Consider the following 17622-nt stretch of genomic DNA (forward strand, 5'->3'; position numbering starts at 1 on the left):
TAATTCGAATTTACCATTAAATAGTTGATTAATGTCACTCCTGCAGTTTAATTTTTAAACCAAGTGATATTGATATTATACTGAAACGCTCCAAAATCAACTCGCGTTGACTATTGGAGCATTGAATCAGCATTATTGTGTTAATACTAGTTTTGGTTTAACTTACAATTAGATATATTTGAGCGCAAAAAAAGCAATCGCGTACAAGTTCAGTTTCATCTCGCCTTCTCACCAATTTCCTTATGCATAAAAAGATATCCCCCCAATTTACGTTGATATAAATACAACCCTAAGGTACTTTTGGGACCTTACTTATTGCAAATTTGATCCAAAGTACATTTTTACAGATGAAGAACTTTAATGAAAAACAATATTCAAGTTGGCCCCTTTGTTGCTCAAATTATACATTACAATGTCAAATGTTATTGCTAATGAAATCAGAGGATTTATGGTTTTAACATATATCATTTAAATGATAAGTAAATTTACATATCAATGGATTTCCTTTATGTTTTCATCTGCAGAGAATCAAGAAAAATAAAGTTTTTTCCGTAAGATCAATGTTTATGAGCCATCCTAAAACATCAATCACATCATCACCACAGCACTGTGCGACTCTCGCTACTGCAAAAACCAAAATGCACTCCCACACTGGTCGCAACAGCACTCTTTCTATGAGCAAATCGTCAGTGACAATCCTGCCAGAAGCCTTGGACAGCTGCAGTGGCTCAAACGCCCCATTCTGGGAAGGAAAGAAGAGGTGCTAATATTGTAAGGTTCACAACCCACAAGGCATGATCCCAAACGGAAGAGAAGTTTGAGTTGTTTTTATTACAGAGTGTATCACTTCTGACTGTAAAGACCGTCTCACAATGGACACGAAATTTCAAGGGTAAGAACTGCATTAATTTCTCATGGGGTTTACTTGTGAAAATTAAATAACATCGTTATAAAATGGGCTATTTTGCCATGAGCCACTTCTCTGGACCCAACATACTACCTTATGGGTATCAATCATTGGCATAACTGTTTGGGGCAGGATGAGCGGATAGAATCCCCCCACCCCAAAGCCCAGAAAAATAGAAAAATTTTCAACTATTGTCTAGTTTTGACATGCAATAACTGCACATGCTGAAAGTTAAACATCTTTTATTAATATCATGGCAGGAAGTCATTTGAGACATTGAGGTGAGACTCTTTTCAAAGATTTTCCCAGACCCCTGTGCCTGAGGGGGGAGGGGTCACCCTCCACCCCCTCCCTAAGCACATTCCTAGTTATGCCGCTGGTATCAATGGTAACATGGTAAGGCTTAATGTTATTTGCATATGTTTATCAAAATGGCACACTATTACTGTGCGCTTGGATGCCAAAATTAATCATTCAAAAGAATCTCATTGATCTCTCGTAGATGAAAAAAGTTATAAAATTTTTATATATATCATTCACATTTTGATAACTGCTCAATTAAGTCTCCAAGACTCCTAGTACACGGGTTGAAGACGGACTAGTCCTTTAGTGATCAGTCAATTGATTGATTGATTACAAGAAGTGGGGGGCTAGGCTTCCAGGGCACTTAGACCTGTTGGTCCACTGTGCTAACCACCAATGACTATTCACCCATAGAGGTCAATGTCCTTAGCGAAGGACAAGAGGTCCCCAATGGGAAGAAGGATCTTTTGCCTAGTTGGGCTCTATAAAAGGTGAGCCCAGGTGTCTATATCGAGTCCTCATGATTGCAGGGCACTCGCATATTAGACGGGAAGTCGTTTCTTCTCCCATCTACCCTTATGGGTCATTCCATTTCAAATCAACCAGGCCATGACACCCACTGACTCGGATTTTCATGAAACTTGCCATGGTCAAACATCATGGTATGATTAGAGATTGTGTGCAATTTTAGCCTCCAATTGTCAATTGTTAATGAAATATGAGTAATTGAAATTTGAGCATTATCCCTAAATTGCCGCAACGTGCAACACATGGTGATTTTTATTTTCATCCATAACTCCATTCCTGTGAGATGAAAAGACATGATTTTTTTTCTAAAGCTAAGGAGTCCATAATGATCCCACGATTGTCATTAAATATTCACTGCATGAAGTAAGTCAGCTGCAAAAAAATAAAGTTTACAAAAAAATCTTGCTTGTACCATTTTTGATTGTGAGCATCCACAGGGAAAGGCCATGCGAATACAGACTCATGGTTCAGTTTAAAATAATCATTAATGTATGAGCAAAGATCCTGATGAAAAAAAATCATGAGTCCGGCATTCCTTTTAGTAAAAAAAAATTCTCATTCATGGTCACGGGAAAAAATGGTATTTTTTTCAAGGCACATAGAAATGACACAATTTAGAGGAGAGATAAGCTTATACTCATGATTAAAAAATATTGGAGCATGCATTATCTCACTATAGTGTATGCTACTGGCTCTTACAGTAGGAAACACATAAGCAGTCATGTCAATGTACTCCCCCACATACTGCTAATTGCGTGTTATCAGGACTATTTGAGTAGAGGGAGTTTTAATTAAAAAAAACTGCATGAGCCATGGTAGACACATTCTACATTCCTTTTAATCTTAGTCCAAAGACCAGATACATTTCATATCCAGATGTATTGACATCACAGGAATGTACATTATTGAATGTCAAAGGGAACCGTCATCAGATCATTTGAATTGAGAAATCTTTCAGGTACTTCACACTAATGCTTATTTTCAATGTTTCATTTAGTGATTCTATATCATTGGAAATTTAGGTAGAAACAGTACAATTAAATAAACAACCTTACCAATTGATTTGAAAGTGAGCCTCCTCTTTTTAACTGGCTGATCACATACTAAGATGTCTTAGTGTTTTTCACAAAGTCTATATATATTTTTTTAATGTGGTCCACTTCCTCCCTCAAGAAGTAGTATGACCTCCCAGAGCTTGTAGTTGCAGGAGAACTAAGCACACACAATATGTGTCCTAGTGACACACAGCAAACATCATCTCTCTCAGGCCAAGAGAATGAAGGTGAGGGTCCTTTAGGCGTCATGAATTTAACTGAAATATCACTTTCTTCATGGTTGAGAGCTTCCACTACTCCAATGTACCACTGCATGCTGTAAATACAAGCTGCATATGAACCAACAACCAAATTATCTGGGAAATCCACTGTTACGGAACAAAAATCAAATATAATGCTGTACTCATCATCCAGGCCAGTGAACTTTGCAGCGACTTTTCTATCCGATAAAGGCACAAAATGATGGAAGTTTCTTGTACCTGGAATTGTTTTTGCCTTGGTGGATCTTTCAAGAAGTTTACTACGTGACCAAGCCACATCACTAGACTTAATGTAATGGATGTTGATGTTTTTCACATTATCTCTACAAAATTCATACATCCCGCTGCTGTTTGTTATTTGCTGTGCCATTGGGCGTTGCAGGCTGGCTTTCCTCGCCATTCGTTTAATCGTACCACCTATACCATCACAAGAAGACTTCCCATGGCTCGTGGAAAAAAAAGACCAGGTTGCATTAATGCCATAGTCATTATAATGATGGCACAAATTTAAAAAAGACTTGCAGTTTTTATATTGCCCAGCACATCCATCTGTGAAGTACTGAACTTCTTGGATCATCGGCGAAGTTCTCTTTAAAAATTCTATCAGGTGGCGTTGCACTTCCATAACAAAGGCCACATCATGGTTAAGGTCATCAGATATGAAACAATGAGATGAGGTAGTGAGAGTATACTTTCGAGTTATACTTTAAGTCTCACTTGTCAGAGTAACTGACGAAGGTAAATCTTCTCCGGATACTTTATTTCTCCCCACTAGTAATCCGAATTCATCAGCTCATCTGGCGCTACCCTACTTAGCAATGAGTGGGTAAGTTCCCTTCTCTGAAGGACAAAAATAATTAATGGCGCAGTCATATGGTCATGCTTCACCCACTGCAGTATGCTCTGCGTACGCCGTACGCGATAGCATCAGTTCCGAACTTCACCTCATACAAGTAGTTCCGTACTTTCCAGGATGTGTTGACTTCAAGCCAGCGAGTGTTTTCCGTGTGGGTTTAATCAAGTCCGGTTTCATTTTTATTAGTTTTATTTTTATTTATCTTCTGATCATGGCCCTTCCGAAGGAACAAGTAGGAACTTTAAAATATGGGCTCAAAATCATTGAAGATGATGAAAAGAATCCGAGCTAGAAGTGCGTGGATATTGCAGAACGCCTCGGGCTGTCCGCTAGCACATGACGTTCGGGGTAGGGGTGGAGCGAGCTATCATGTGAAAAGAAGTGGGATGAAGCCGAGGATCAGGTGACCGTGCCGCTGACGACGTAATTTTGTTCACGCTTTACGCATTGCCTCAATTATATTAAAAATATATTTATTAGAAAGGAAATTTTCAAATAATAAACTATTTTTGGCCTTTGTGATCGATCTCACAACCAATCACTTCGCCGGCAAAAGCGGTTGTTTTAGGCACACTATACATATTGCTCTCGTAAATACGTGTATTTAAATGGCGTTTGATGTATAAGAATTTTTATATCAGACAGAAATCCATTATAGCAGTGCAAATGCCGAGTGGAGTACAAACATTTTTTAGCGAGGTGGCGTGTTCCTTTACGACATTTGAAAGAGATATTAGGCGAATCAACAATATGACCAAAGTGTTTCGATGCAGTACTAATATTTCTGTATTCGGCTAAAATCTTGTTTGAATCCTGTAATGAATATCATAATCACTCGCAAAAAAAATTCCTGCGTTTCCTGTAACATAGGCAACCCAGCCAAACATTCCCGCATTCACCGTTTTTCTTTGTCCATCCCCATGAAAAACAATAGATAGAGGTTCCACTGTAACTTCTTCATAAGGTACATCTTGAATGTTACAATGTTTGATATTCAGATAGGTGTACTTACTTGTGATTAACTGCTTACAACATAGATAATGGTGTTCTGAATATTTTCAGAGAGAACTGAGAAGTTCATTTGTTTTGCTATTATGAAATATGTACTTTGCAGACATACCTCATTGATACGAACAAGAGATATTACAACGTAAGCCTGGCTATTAGACGCACTAACATGAGTTACTTAGTCTGAAATTCAACCAGGATATCACTAAGGCAGCACCATATAAATGAGAAATTAATGAAGAAATTAATTAACTTCACTTGGACTGAAATTGGAGAAAACTTTCTGATGGCTCTCTTCTGCCTTTATATTTTATACCATACTATTCAGTTACCCATTACCCATGGAAGAGATAGTAGGAATAGTCCTGATAACACGCAATTAGCAGTATGTGGGGGAGTACATTGACATGACTGCTTATGTGATTCCTACTGTAAGAGCCAGTAGCATACACTATATGTAGTGAGATAATGCATGCTCCAATATTTTTTAATCATGAGTATAAGCTTATCTCTCCTCTAAATTGTGTAATTTCCATGTGCCTTGCAAAAAATGCCATTTTTTCCCGTGACCATGAATGAGAATTTTTTTTACTAAAAGGAACGCCGGACTCATGATTTTTTTTCATCAGGATCTTTGCTCATACATTAATGATTATTTTAAACTGAACCATGAGTCTGTATTCGCATGGCCTTTCCCTGTGGATGCTCACAATCAAAAATGGTACAAGCAAGATTTTTTTGTAAACTTTATTTTTTTGCAGCTGACTTACTTCATGCAGTGAATATTTAATGACAATCATGGGATCATTATGGACTCCTTAGCTTTAGAAAAAAAAATCATGTCTTTTCATCTCACAGGAATGGAGTTATGGATGAAAATAAAAATCACCATGTGTTGCACGTTGCGGCAATGTAGGGGTCATGCTCAAATTTCAATTACTCATATTTCATTAACAATTGACAATTGGAGGCTAAAATTGCACACAATCTCTAATCATACCATGATGTTTGACCATGGCAAGTTTCATGAAAATCCGAGTCGGTGGGTGTCATTTGGTCAAAATATTGGTTGATTTGACATGGAATGACCCTTATCCAAGTCTATTACTCCCAGTAAGTGCTGATGTCTCCTTATGTGAAAGTTACCGGTAAGCTGGCCCACCACTGTTTGAAGCTGAAGAAGTTCCATTATTTACTATCTGTGCTAAAGGGTCAACCAAAAGAGCTAATTCAAAATCTACCTGTAACATCAGCTAACTTCAAGGTGGCATATGAAATCATCTGTGAACGATACAACAACAAAAGATTAATTGCAATGCAGCATGTCAGAGCTCTACTTACGTTACCAAGTGCTCACAAGAATTCGGAACCAGAAATTAGACAATTAATTAATCAAGTGGTTAGCAATAAAAATGCATTGGAAGCAATGGATCTACCCATTCCTATTGGAGGACTTGCTGATTTCACAAATGATTATGGAAAGGTTGGACAAAAATACAAAAATTGAGTTCGAATGGAGGTTCGATAACCATGATTTTCCCAGTTTAGAAGATTTGAAACAATTTCTGGAGGGAAAATGTCAAACTCTGCAGTTAGTACAGGCTGAAAAACCAAATGGTAGTGAAACGGAGGATAAGTTTAAACAAAACAAGAATCACAAGAACTTTAAGCAGAGTTATGTAAACACCATCACTGCATGTGTAGTGTGTAAGGGATTGCATGCCTTATTCAGATGCAATGAATTTATTTCAATGAATGTTCAAAGACGAATTGGAATAATCAAGCAGCATAAATTGTGCAACAACTGCTTAAGAGGGAATCATTATGCAATGGAGTGTAAATCGAAACGCTCATGCTTCAAATGTAATCGACATCACCACACCTTGTTGCACCAAGACAAGCCACACCACGTCGAGTCACCAAGAGTCAATTCAGAACAGACAGGAACAGGTCAGGATCAAGAAACCCGTGCTTCAGCACAGCCTCACCTGAGTTATTACACAATGAGAAGAAAATCAATATCGCAAGTATTACTGAGCACAGCCGTCATCCAAGTCAGAGACAAGACTGGACGGTGGGTCAATTGTCGAGCCTTACTTGACAGTGGCTCACAAACACATTTCATTACTGAACATTGTGCACAACTTTTGGGAATACGAAAGAAAAGAAACCATATCCCACTACAAGGATTCAATAGCATCACGTCATCAACCACTCACAGTGTGGACATAGAAATCAAATCAATAACGACTGATTTCACTGCTAAATTGAATTGTGCTGTACTTCCAAAAATTACAGGCAATTTACCAACAACACTCATCTCTGCAAGAATCTAGGTTTGCCAAGAAATATTCAATTAGCTGACCCAAGATTTAATAAACCACAAAAAATCAACATCCTAATTGGAGCAGAACTGTTTTGTAAGTTACTGTTGCCAGAGCAAAAGACCAGAATATGAGCACCAGAGACTACTACACGCAGGACCTCAGCTGATGATAGCTTCACTTAGAGAAACCCTTTTGGATACAAAGGATTAGGCCAGCAGTCAAGGCAGTGAATATACCATACCCAGTTCTTCAAAATACAAAATTGGGTTGGATCATAAGTGGAGAGTATAAAACAGATCAAGACCAAGTAAATCAGACTCAACAACTAACTTTGCTTGCAAGAAGTGATTCCATGCTGGAACAACAGTTAAGTAAGTGGTGGGACATCGAAGAAATGGAACAACCAGTTCATTCTAAGGAGGAACAGCTTTGTGAACAACATTTCACAATTCATACAGTACGAGATGACAAAGGCCGCTTTATTGTAAGACTACCAACAAAAAACGGCATTGAAAATTTAGGAGACTCTCGAGAAACGGCACTGCTGAGATTTCACCAAATCGAAAGAAGATTGGAAAGGAACATCGCCTTGAAGAAGGACTATACGAACTTCATGCAAGAATATGAAGAGCTTGGACATATGATATTGAGTACTGAAGAAGGAGGAGTCAAATATTATCTTCCACATCACCCGGTGTTCAAGGAAGTAAGCTCTACAACAAGACTACGAGTCGTCTTTGATGCATCTATGCGTACAACCAATGGAAAATCATTAAATGATATGCTACTTGTCGGACCCACAATTCAACAGGACCAATGGTCTACCACCATGAGGTTTAGGTTTCATCCAGTCGCCTTGACAACTGACATATGAAAGATGTATCGTCAGATACTGATGCATCCTGAAGACCAAGGACTACAAAGGGTCCTGTGGCGGAACGATCCAAATGAGGATCTACAGGAGTATAAACTCACCACAGTAACTTACAGCACAGCAGCAGCGCCATTCCTGGCAGTGAGATGTTTGCAGGAATTAGCAATGAGTGAACGAGAAAACTATCCCGAAGCAGCAGAGGCCTTGACAAGAGATTTTTACGTGGACGACGGTTTAACTGGATCAGATACTCCAGAAAGTGCAATCAAACTACAAAGGGAACTACAAGAATTATTAGAACTAGGAGGATTTCAACTCAGAAAATGGTGCAGTAATGACAGGAAGGTGTTGGAAGCCATTCCAACGCAATTAAAAGAGCTAAACCATTCGTTGGCAGATGATGATAGTCAGATGGTGAAAACACTAGGTTTGAAATGGCTACCTAAATCTGATCAGTTTGTTATTGTGAATTCAATCCACAAACCTCTATTGCCAGTTTTGGATTCATACTGCACGAAAAGGAAAATTCTCTCTGTAATATCATCAACATTTGATCCCTTAGGATTAGTGAGTCCAATCACCATAACCTTCAAAATATTCATGCAGAAACTGTGGCAGTGCAAATTTAATTGGGAAGAAAGATTACCATGTCAACTATTACAAGAATGGTTTTCTCTATGTAAACAGATCCCAGCAATGAATGACATTATGATTAATCGTTTCGTGCTAACAAGAGGTTAAATAAGATCGATTGAATTACATGGATTCTCAGATGCTTCTGAGAGAGCTTATGGGGCATGTATTTACATCCGATCTACCAATCAAAACAATGAACACACAGTGCATTGTTGTGCTCAAAGTCAAGGGTAGCGCCCATTAAACAAATAACTCTCCCAAGATTGGAACTATGTGGAGCATTACTACTATCAAGATTAATGAAGAAACTGCAGAAAACGCTCATATTCATAAAATTGACAGCGTACATCTATGGACAGATTCAACAGTAACCTTGGCATGGGTGTCTGGATGTCCGACGAAATGGAAAACATTTGTTGCCAACCGAGTGGCTGAGATACAGAGCAGTACAAAAGACTGGAAGCATGTACCATCTCAAGACAACCCTGCTGATCTTATTTCCCGCGGAATATCTGCCGAAATGCTACGTGAGTGTTCCTTATGGTGGGCGGGTCCAGATTGGCTGAAACAAGATCCAAGTAATTGGCCGCAGGACGTAAGGAAAAGTGCTTTGATGATATTCCCGATGAGAGAAATGCAATCATTTGTTTAAATGCATGCAAGGTTGAAAGGCTATTCATTCATAATTATTCAACCTTTACCAAATTACAGAGGGTAACAGCCTACCTGCTGCGATTTGTTTCCAATTGTCAACGGAAAAAACAGCATTCCTCTGCATCACTGACCCCGCATGAGTTGAAGGCAGCAACAAGAAAACTTGTCAAAATTGCACAAGTTGAATCATATTCATCTGATATGACTTCATTAAAGGAAAACAGCGTCGTAAATGGTAAGAGTAAACTCAAGCAGCTACATCCTTTTCTAGATGGTGAAGACATATTGAGAGTAGGAGGGATATTGCACGCTGCAGAATTACCATACAATTCTAAACATCCTATGATACTTCCACCAAGGCATCATATCACAAAATTGCTAATTGAATATGAGCACCAGAGACTACTACACGCAGGACCTCAGCTGATGATAGCTTCACTTAGAGAAACCCTTTTGGATACAAAGGATTAGGCCAGCAGTCAAGGCAGTGAATTCAACACGAATTATCACCCCATCTCCTCGTGCAAGGCCACAGATTCTTTTCTGATATCACTCGATGTGAAGTGCAGCTCACACACCTAAAATTAATAAATAAGAAAATAGCAACTAAATTACTGTCATTTCATTTTCAATTTAAGGCATTTCTGAACGAGAAATATATCTAATGACTTGGCTGGAAAATATAGGAGATAAATATACATACCTCAATGATTTTTTTATATAAAACTAGATATAAGCATAAGATAATTTGAGATGATGAAAGCCGGACACAGTTAAATTCCGGTTCATTGCACCACTCATGATTATAAGAGAAAAACGCATATTTTCACTCACGGCGGTTCATCCACACTACTTAATAACATATACAAGTTTCTGACGAGACTCGATGAATTACTCATCATTGCTTTCCATGCAACTCATTAAGTGATCATTCAAAGAAAGTTATCAAAAATCCTATCTTTGTGTGGATATGTTACAAACATTGAATCCGCAATCATCTGACAAGCAAAAGATTTGTAAAAAAATTTCAATATCTCCTACCATCACCTGCTAAATACTTCCTTAAATCGATGCGACAGATTTTTTCTATGCTACATTCTGGCTACATTAATTCATCAATTATATTTATCGCTTCCTCAAGTACAGTAGAGCGATAGATACTAACAAAAAATATCAGCTGAAAGACGATTTCGACGATTTGCGCCTTTTGCATGACGTTTTATGAAACAATGGAACGGCGTTATTCGCGCTGTGTAAACGGGAAATTATGATCATACTATTGTGGTGTAAACGGGAAAGTATAGATGTGACCATGGTCGACACTTTTGTAGTGTATATGATAGGCTAACTCTATACAAATTGCGCAGGATGCTATCGGGCTATCGGCCTCTCAGCTGTTGACGTTGTGTGATGTTAATATGGATGGACCTCCGTTCACCCTCCCTAAAGTTAAGATAAAAACTACGGTAGGGTTGAGTTATTCGAGTGGTTGTATTTCGTACTATAACAGCTATTTATTAAAAGTAATCGTGAGAACTAATAACAAGGCAAGGGATACGAGAGATTATGCTCGGAAATATATTTAAGTACTGCGATCGACGACCCAGAAATTCAGACCAAGAAGGAAATACCGTTTAGTTTACCGCTTAACCCATTGGTTGTTTATATAGAAGAGCACCCTATAAAATTTATTGACTTAGAAATAAAGAGCGGCTTTAAAATAAACATCATTTCACCTCCATGAATAACCTAAAAAATTAACATGTTAAAAAGTAATGCGTTATTTTCTAGCACCTTTCGCCGCGGTATTTAAGGAGAGAAAAAATTATGACGCTTAACAACATTTATTTAAAATAAAAATCAGATATATACATTTTCCGGTAAACATTTCATATTGAAGAGGTCAAACAACATATCAAACAATGTCACAAGGCATGGCCATCAAAGCATAAATATTACTCCAGAAAGTGGAATAAATAAAAGCTGCCACAGGTTCTTAATTTCAATTTCAGCCGGAAACAACCTCCATAGATCGTGCCATTTGAAGTTCACCGATGAACCGTCACCAGCAACAGCTATCAGTTTCACAGGCACCACATTATCTGATGGAAAAATTTGATGAAAAAAACATGATCAGTACAAATGTAAGGGCTAATTAGAAAACTTTATGTGATATTACAAAAAAAAACTAGTCTTAACATTCTATATATTAGACAAATAATGTTTAAAAAATATGAAGCCATAAGGAAGATAAATATATTGTCAATCTAATATTTCTAAACACCAAGACCAGTATAATGAAATAATAATGACTTCCGAATTGGAGATGTCTCGACAAATAGCATTATACTACCGTATAACTCGATACTGATTAAAATCAAATTTTACAAAAGAGAGGAAATTATTGAATTAATCTCGATAATGGTAGCCACACCAGGTTCTTCATAATTGATTATATGACCAAATTTTCAAAGTTCACTCTAAAGAAAGTTTTAGCTGCAGAGAAAATTATTATGTTGTTCTAAATACCACATATATACATAATTTCACTCAGCACTCATGGATTTTCCAATATACCTACTGTATTGGAAGGCGGCTAGACGTCAATTTACTAAGTCTTTTCAATATGAGAACTTATATATCGTCATTTCCTCAGTAGTTCTTTCATGCTCTCACTAATTCATACAATATTCGTTCATTTCATCTCCAAGAAATACTTCATCTTTAATTATTTCCACAGATTTTCATGCTTCACCGATCACAATAAGGAGTTTTACCTGCAAGAGTAAGATGGATTAATTCAAAAATACCACGCATAGATATGATATCACTCAGTACCCTTGGATTTTCCACATACCTCGAGTATAGTAAGGCAGATAAATATCAATTAAGGTACCCTTATCGATAGGAGAACAAATATTGACATTTCATCAATGTTCTTTCATGTTCCACTGATTCATAAAATATTTGTTGATCTCATTTCCAAGATCTTATCTACTTATGTTCACAGGTTTTCATAGTTCACTGATCACAACAAGAAGTTTTACCTGGAAGGGAAAGATGAATTAGTTCAAAATACCACTTATATATTCCATATCACTTAGTAGCAATTGATTATTTCCAATGTACCTTCAGTATTAGAAGGCGGCCAGATGCCAAATTAGCATGTCTTTCGGAAATAAAGATATATATTGTCATTTCATCAGCAGTCTTTTCATGTTCCACTGATTCATACAATATTTCCTGATTTCATTTGTTAGAAGTACAACTCATCTACTTATGTTCACAGATTTTCATGGTTCACTGATCACAATAAGAAGTTTTAAAAAGAGGAGAGGGCCTGAAACACTGTGGGAGTAGCACCAGGGGACAACTTTAGGCGATCTAACTCGTAACTTTTCACTTCACCGTTCTTATTCATGTAAGTTACTCTGTGTAGGATATCCCGCTCAGCAAAATGCTAGAAGCAAACTATTGCGCTTGAAGAAAGATTCCAATCTTTCCGAGGGATATTCTTCAGCCACTTCTGTCTACTGCGTTCGTCTTTGGTGAACTGGAACACAGTCACATACCCCTTGTTTTTGGTGGATAGGTAGTTGCTTCTGCCATATGCACACAACAACGCTTGGGCTCCTTTAATGAAAACAATGGAAAGTTGCATTAATAAAGATACTTTCGCAACGAGTAGCCATTCGTTGTTCAATAATATACGACGTTATTATAAACACAACTACACATAGTTATTCATAAGGCACACCAAATATAGCAATCAATGTCAACCCGAGAATAATAATATTGTAAAAACAACGCAGCATTTATATACCCGACAAATACGCCTCGTTTCATTTGTGTACTGTCAAGGTTACTTCGTGGCCGGCCGCCAAGAGACGCTATGCTTTGGATGAAATACTGCTGAATATCCACTCACAATTCACTGAGAATATCTTTAAACTATTTTACTTACCGTAAGGCAAAACAAAGAACAGAAAAATAATTCTTGTTCCCCCTTTTAAACCAGTATTGTTGCACTCTCAATTCCCCACCATTAATGGCCGGCCGGCATGTGACCGCAACTCTTTTGAAGTAATAAACGTGATTTTCCTCCTTCAGCTCCCAAAAATTATCTTAAAACTATTGTACGTACCTACACGTAACACTAATTCAGGTTGATTCCATTCCTTTTATCCATCATGGATACATCCATCTCTTTTCCACCATGGATTCCATGAACGTGTGCTGTCTGGGACAAATATAATTTTCCTCGATCGAGAATGTGAGCGAGAATGTCAAAAGCATTTAAGTCTGTGGTAAGAATTTATTGAGAAATAATTAAAACTATTAATTATTGAAGCAATAATACACAAACAATATTAAAATCAACCTCCAAATACACTCGCGCGTAGGATTTTTTCGAGAAACCAACACTAATTCGTCCACCGATCGATGCTTACATGAAATCTCTTTGTAAATCACTTTTAATAACGATATAAATTACCAATTTACTAGGATATCCCTGAATAATAGTGGAGTTCAAAATGAAATAAAAGGATAGAAACCCACCTAGGAATTTCTGTCGGCTGGAACTCGTTTCTTGGAGTGGCCATCGAAGAATCTTACATGGAAGTGCAAGTATCATTAAATATCTACCAGATGCATAGGAATATGTCTATTTAATGGAAGTATTTCTACTGCTTTATCTACAAAAAATACCGTAATTTTAAATACTGATAGTAATTTCTAAAAAAAAATATTTGAAGAAATGATACATACTTGAAAATTAAAACAAATTTTGACGAAAAAGAAGCCGTCGATAGTTTCTGCAGAATTTATTATCATTAAACGCATTTAATAAATCAAAAATGATAGATGACTGTTAACTGTCTCGGTTTCACGATGGTTCTACGTATCCACGTCCTTTGGAATATAGAAAACCCTTCGTAACGTACTCGGGTACCGTAATTATATTTTTCACTTAAAGCGCAATAAAAACGATTCTCATATTCCATTTGTCGTTTAAGTTTAAAAAGTCGCCGCCAGGGGTTAAGATGAGTTTCAGTACTCATTTGTTTTTAGTGTCGCCAGGGGTGGCGTGAGGGGACATAAAAGCGGGCATTTCAAACCTCATTTGTTTTCAGTTCACAATGTTGACAAAGGGGCGCTGTCCCCTAACGACGTATTGCTCGGTTTTTATAGGGTTGGGTTGGGTTGGGTTGGGTTGGGTTGGGTTGGGTTGGGTTGGGTTGGGTTGGGTTGGGTTGGGTTGGGTTGGGTTGGGTTGGGTTGGGTTGGGTTGGGTTGGGTTGGGTTGGGTTGGGTTGGGTTGGGTTGGGTTGGGTTGGGTTGGGTTGGGTTGGGTTGGGTTGGGTTGGGTTGGGTTGGGTTGGGTTGGGTTGGGTTGGGTTGGGTTGGGTTGGGTTGGGTTGGGTTGGGTTGGGTTGGGTTGGGTTGGGTTGGGTTGGGTTGGGTTGGGTTGGGTTGGGTTGGGTTGGGTTGGGTTGGGTTGGGGTGGGTTGGGTTGGGTTGGGTTGGGTTGGGTTGGGTTGGGTTGGGTTGGGTTGGGTTGGGTTGGGTTGGGTTGGGTTGGGTTGGGTTGGGTTGGGTTGGGTTGGGTTGGGTTGGGTTGGGTTGGGTTGGGTTGGGTTGGGTTGGGTTGGGTTGGGTTGGGTTGGGTTGGGTTGGGTTGGGTTGGGTTGGGTTGGGTTGGGTTGGGTTGGGTTGGGTTGGGTTGGGTTGGGTTGGGTTGGGTTGGGTTGGGTTGGGTTGGGTTGGGTTGGGTTGGGTTGGGTTGGGTTGGGTTGGGTTGGGTTGGGTTGGGTTGGGTTGGGTTGGGTTGGGTTGGGTTGGGTTGGGTTGGGTTGGGTTGGGTTGGGTTGGGTTGGGTTGGGTTGGGTTGGGTTGGGTTGGGTTGGGTTGGGTTGGGTTGGGTTGGGTTGGGTTGGGTTGGGTTGGGTTGGGTTGGGTTGGGTTGGGTTGGGTTGGGTTGGGTTGGGTTGGGTTGGGTTGGGTTGGGTTGGGTTGGGTTGGGTTGGGTTGGGTTGGGGTGGGTTGGGTTGGGTTGGGTTGGGTTGGGTTGGGTTGGGTTGGGTTGGGTTGGGTTGGGTTGGGTTGGGTTGGGTTGGGTTGGGTTGGGTTGGGTTGGGTTGGGTTGGGTTGGGTTGGGTTGGGTTGGGTTGGGTTGGGTTGGGTTGGGTTGGGTTGGGTTGGGTTGGGTTGGGTTGGGTTGGGTTGGGTTGGGTTGGGTTGGGTTGGGTTGGGTTGGGTTGGGTTGGGTTGGGTTGGGTTGGGTTGGGTTGGGTTGGGTTGGGTTGGGTTGGGTTGGGTTGTAATGAAGGGAATTCATGTTTAATGCATATTTTATAATTCCGTGGATGCCTTTTGAAGTCAATTTTCTGTATTTCGGTAGGTTTTTTGGAAAATAGATGGCAGTACTCGTCTGATTAAGTTTTCTCTTTTCCCGTCCGATGGCAGCACCGTTAAGATTAAGTTCAGACTTTGCCCGTTGGGTGGCATCACTATTTTGATTAAGTTCTGCATTCGCCCGTAAGATGCAAGCACGAGCGCAAGCAACAAGCGTGTATCCCAAGAGCCCTGCATATTTATCCCAAGAACCCTACGGATTTTTGATAATTTTCTTTGAATGAGTATCCTTTTGAAGGAAATCATTGTCATGACAATTAATCTGACTGAATTATCCAAACATATGTAAAACAGTTCAATTTCTCCGCAGATTAAATAGCAAGTATTTTATGATCCGTAAACTATTTTGCACATTCAGTCGTCGTGTGGCCTAGTGATAATGACCTGGAATATTATCTTATCGATTGTTTCCTATAATTTCCTTCGGTGAACTTGTATCTTATAAATGGTAAGACGTTCGGTGAACTAAAAAGCCAGCGACTTAACAATCCAATACCTTATAAGTGATATTTTGAAGATGTAGTCATTTTATTCTTCTTGGAATAGTGTTTTCCAGCCTCTTGAAAACCTCAACGAATAACAATTTCTTCGTAGGCTTACATATGTGACCTTACTAGGGTTAAAATCCAAACACGATTGGCATTTGTGTTTCATGGAAAATATAATTATGTGAAAAGAAAGTGATTACAAATAGTGATACACTATTTCAATTTAAAGAAATCAGTTTCCGTTAGTTGTATTTTTAATATATAAGTTTGAAAACTTCACCTGTGGGGCGGTTTTTTATGATGGGAATTCATGTTTAATGCCTCTTATATAAGTCGTTAATAAAAATGATGAATAATAGTGGCCCTAGAATAGATCCTTGGGGCACTCCACAATTTGAAATAAGGACATCTGAGTAATTCTGATTAACATCACCATTACAATTAGTGTTTAATTGCACTACCTGCTTACGATTAGTTAAATAGGATTTTATCCAAGCTAAAGCATTGCCATTAATTCCGATTTGGACAAGTTTACTGTACAATATGCAATGGTTAACAGTATCAAATGCCTTTGTTAAATCATAAAAAATCCCAATAATTGCTTTCTGGTTGGCAAGACCCAAAGTAATGTCATTAACAAGCTGAAAAACAGCAGAAATAGTTGACTTGCCTTTAATAAAGCCATGTTGGGAGAGATTCAATAAATTAAATTTACACAGATAGACAATGATACGGTTGTAAAAGAGTTTTTCAAAGATTTTCGAGAAAACAGATAGTAGTGCTATGGGTCTATATAGTTATTTGAGTCACTCAAAGATCCCTTTTTATGAATTGGGCATAACACAGAAAATTTTAAATTTGTCGGAAAATGACCATTGCAGATTGATAAATTGAAGATATCCGATTGAGGGGTAGAAATAATTTTAGCAGCTAGCTTAATAATAGGCATAGGTACCCCATCACTTCCGACAGACCATTTATTAGCGAGAGATTTTATGACATCTTCAACCTGTAGTATGGAGTATGCCTATCCTTTACACTACGCATGTGTCAACCTTGGTCACACCTTTACCTTCCCGTTTACACCGCAATGGTATGATCATAATTTCCAGTTTACACAGCGCGTATACCGGCCGTACCATTGTTTCATAAAACGTCATTCAAAACGCGCAAATCGTCTTTCAGCTGACATTTTTCGTTGGCTTAGACCAGCCCCCCGGAACTAGGGCTTCAGGCATGTTCCTATTTTGAAGCCAGTTCAGGGCTGTGGCCAGTAGAGGCGCCACTATTCGAAGAGCCCATGGGGAGC

General features: G+C 38.8%; 1 long non-coding RNA gene across 1 annotated transcript; it reads right to left on the reverse strand.

The window, feature by feature from the left end:
* Positions 1–338: 338 nt before the first annotated feature.
* Positions 339–10611, reverse strand: LOC124165585. The gene is made up of 3 exons (XR_006866263.1): positions 10243–10611; positions 9481–9986; positions 339–742 (listed from the first exon to the last, which is right to left on the reverse strand). It is a non-coding gene; the product is annotated as an uncharacterized LOC124165585 (long non-coding RNA).
* Between the last annotated feature and the right edge of the window lie 7011 nt (positions 10612–17622).

This window comes from Ischnura elegans, chromosome 9 (assembly GCF_921293095.1).
Source record: "Ischnura elegans chromosome 9, ioIscEleg1.1, whole genome shotgun sequence".
NCBI classification, from domain to species: Eukaryota; Metazoa; Arthropoda; class Insecta; order Odonata; family Coenagrionidae; genus Ischnura; species Ischnura elegans.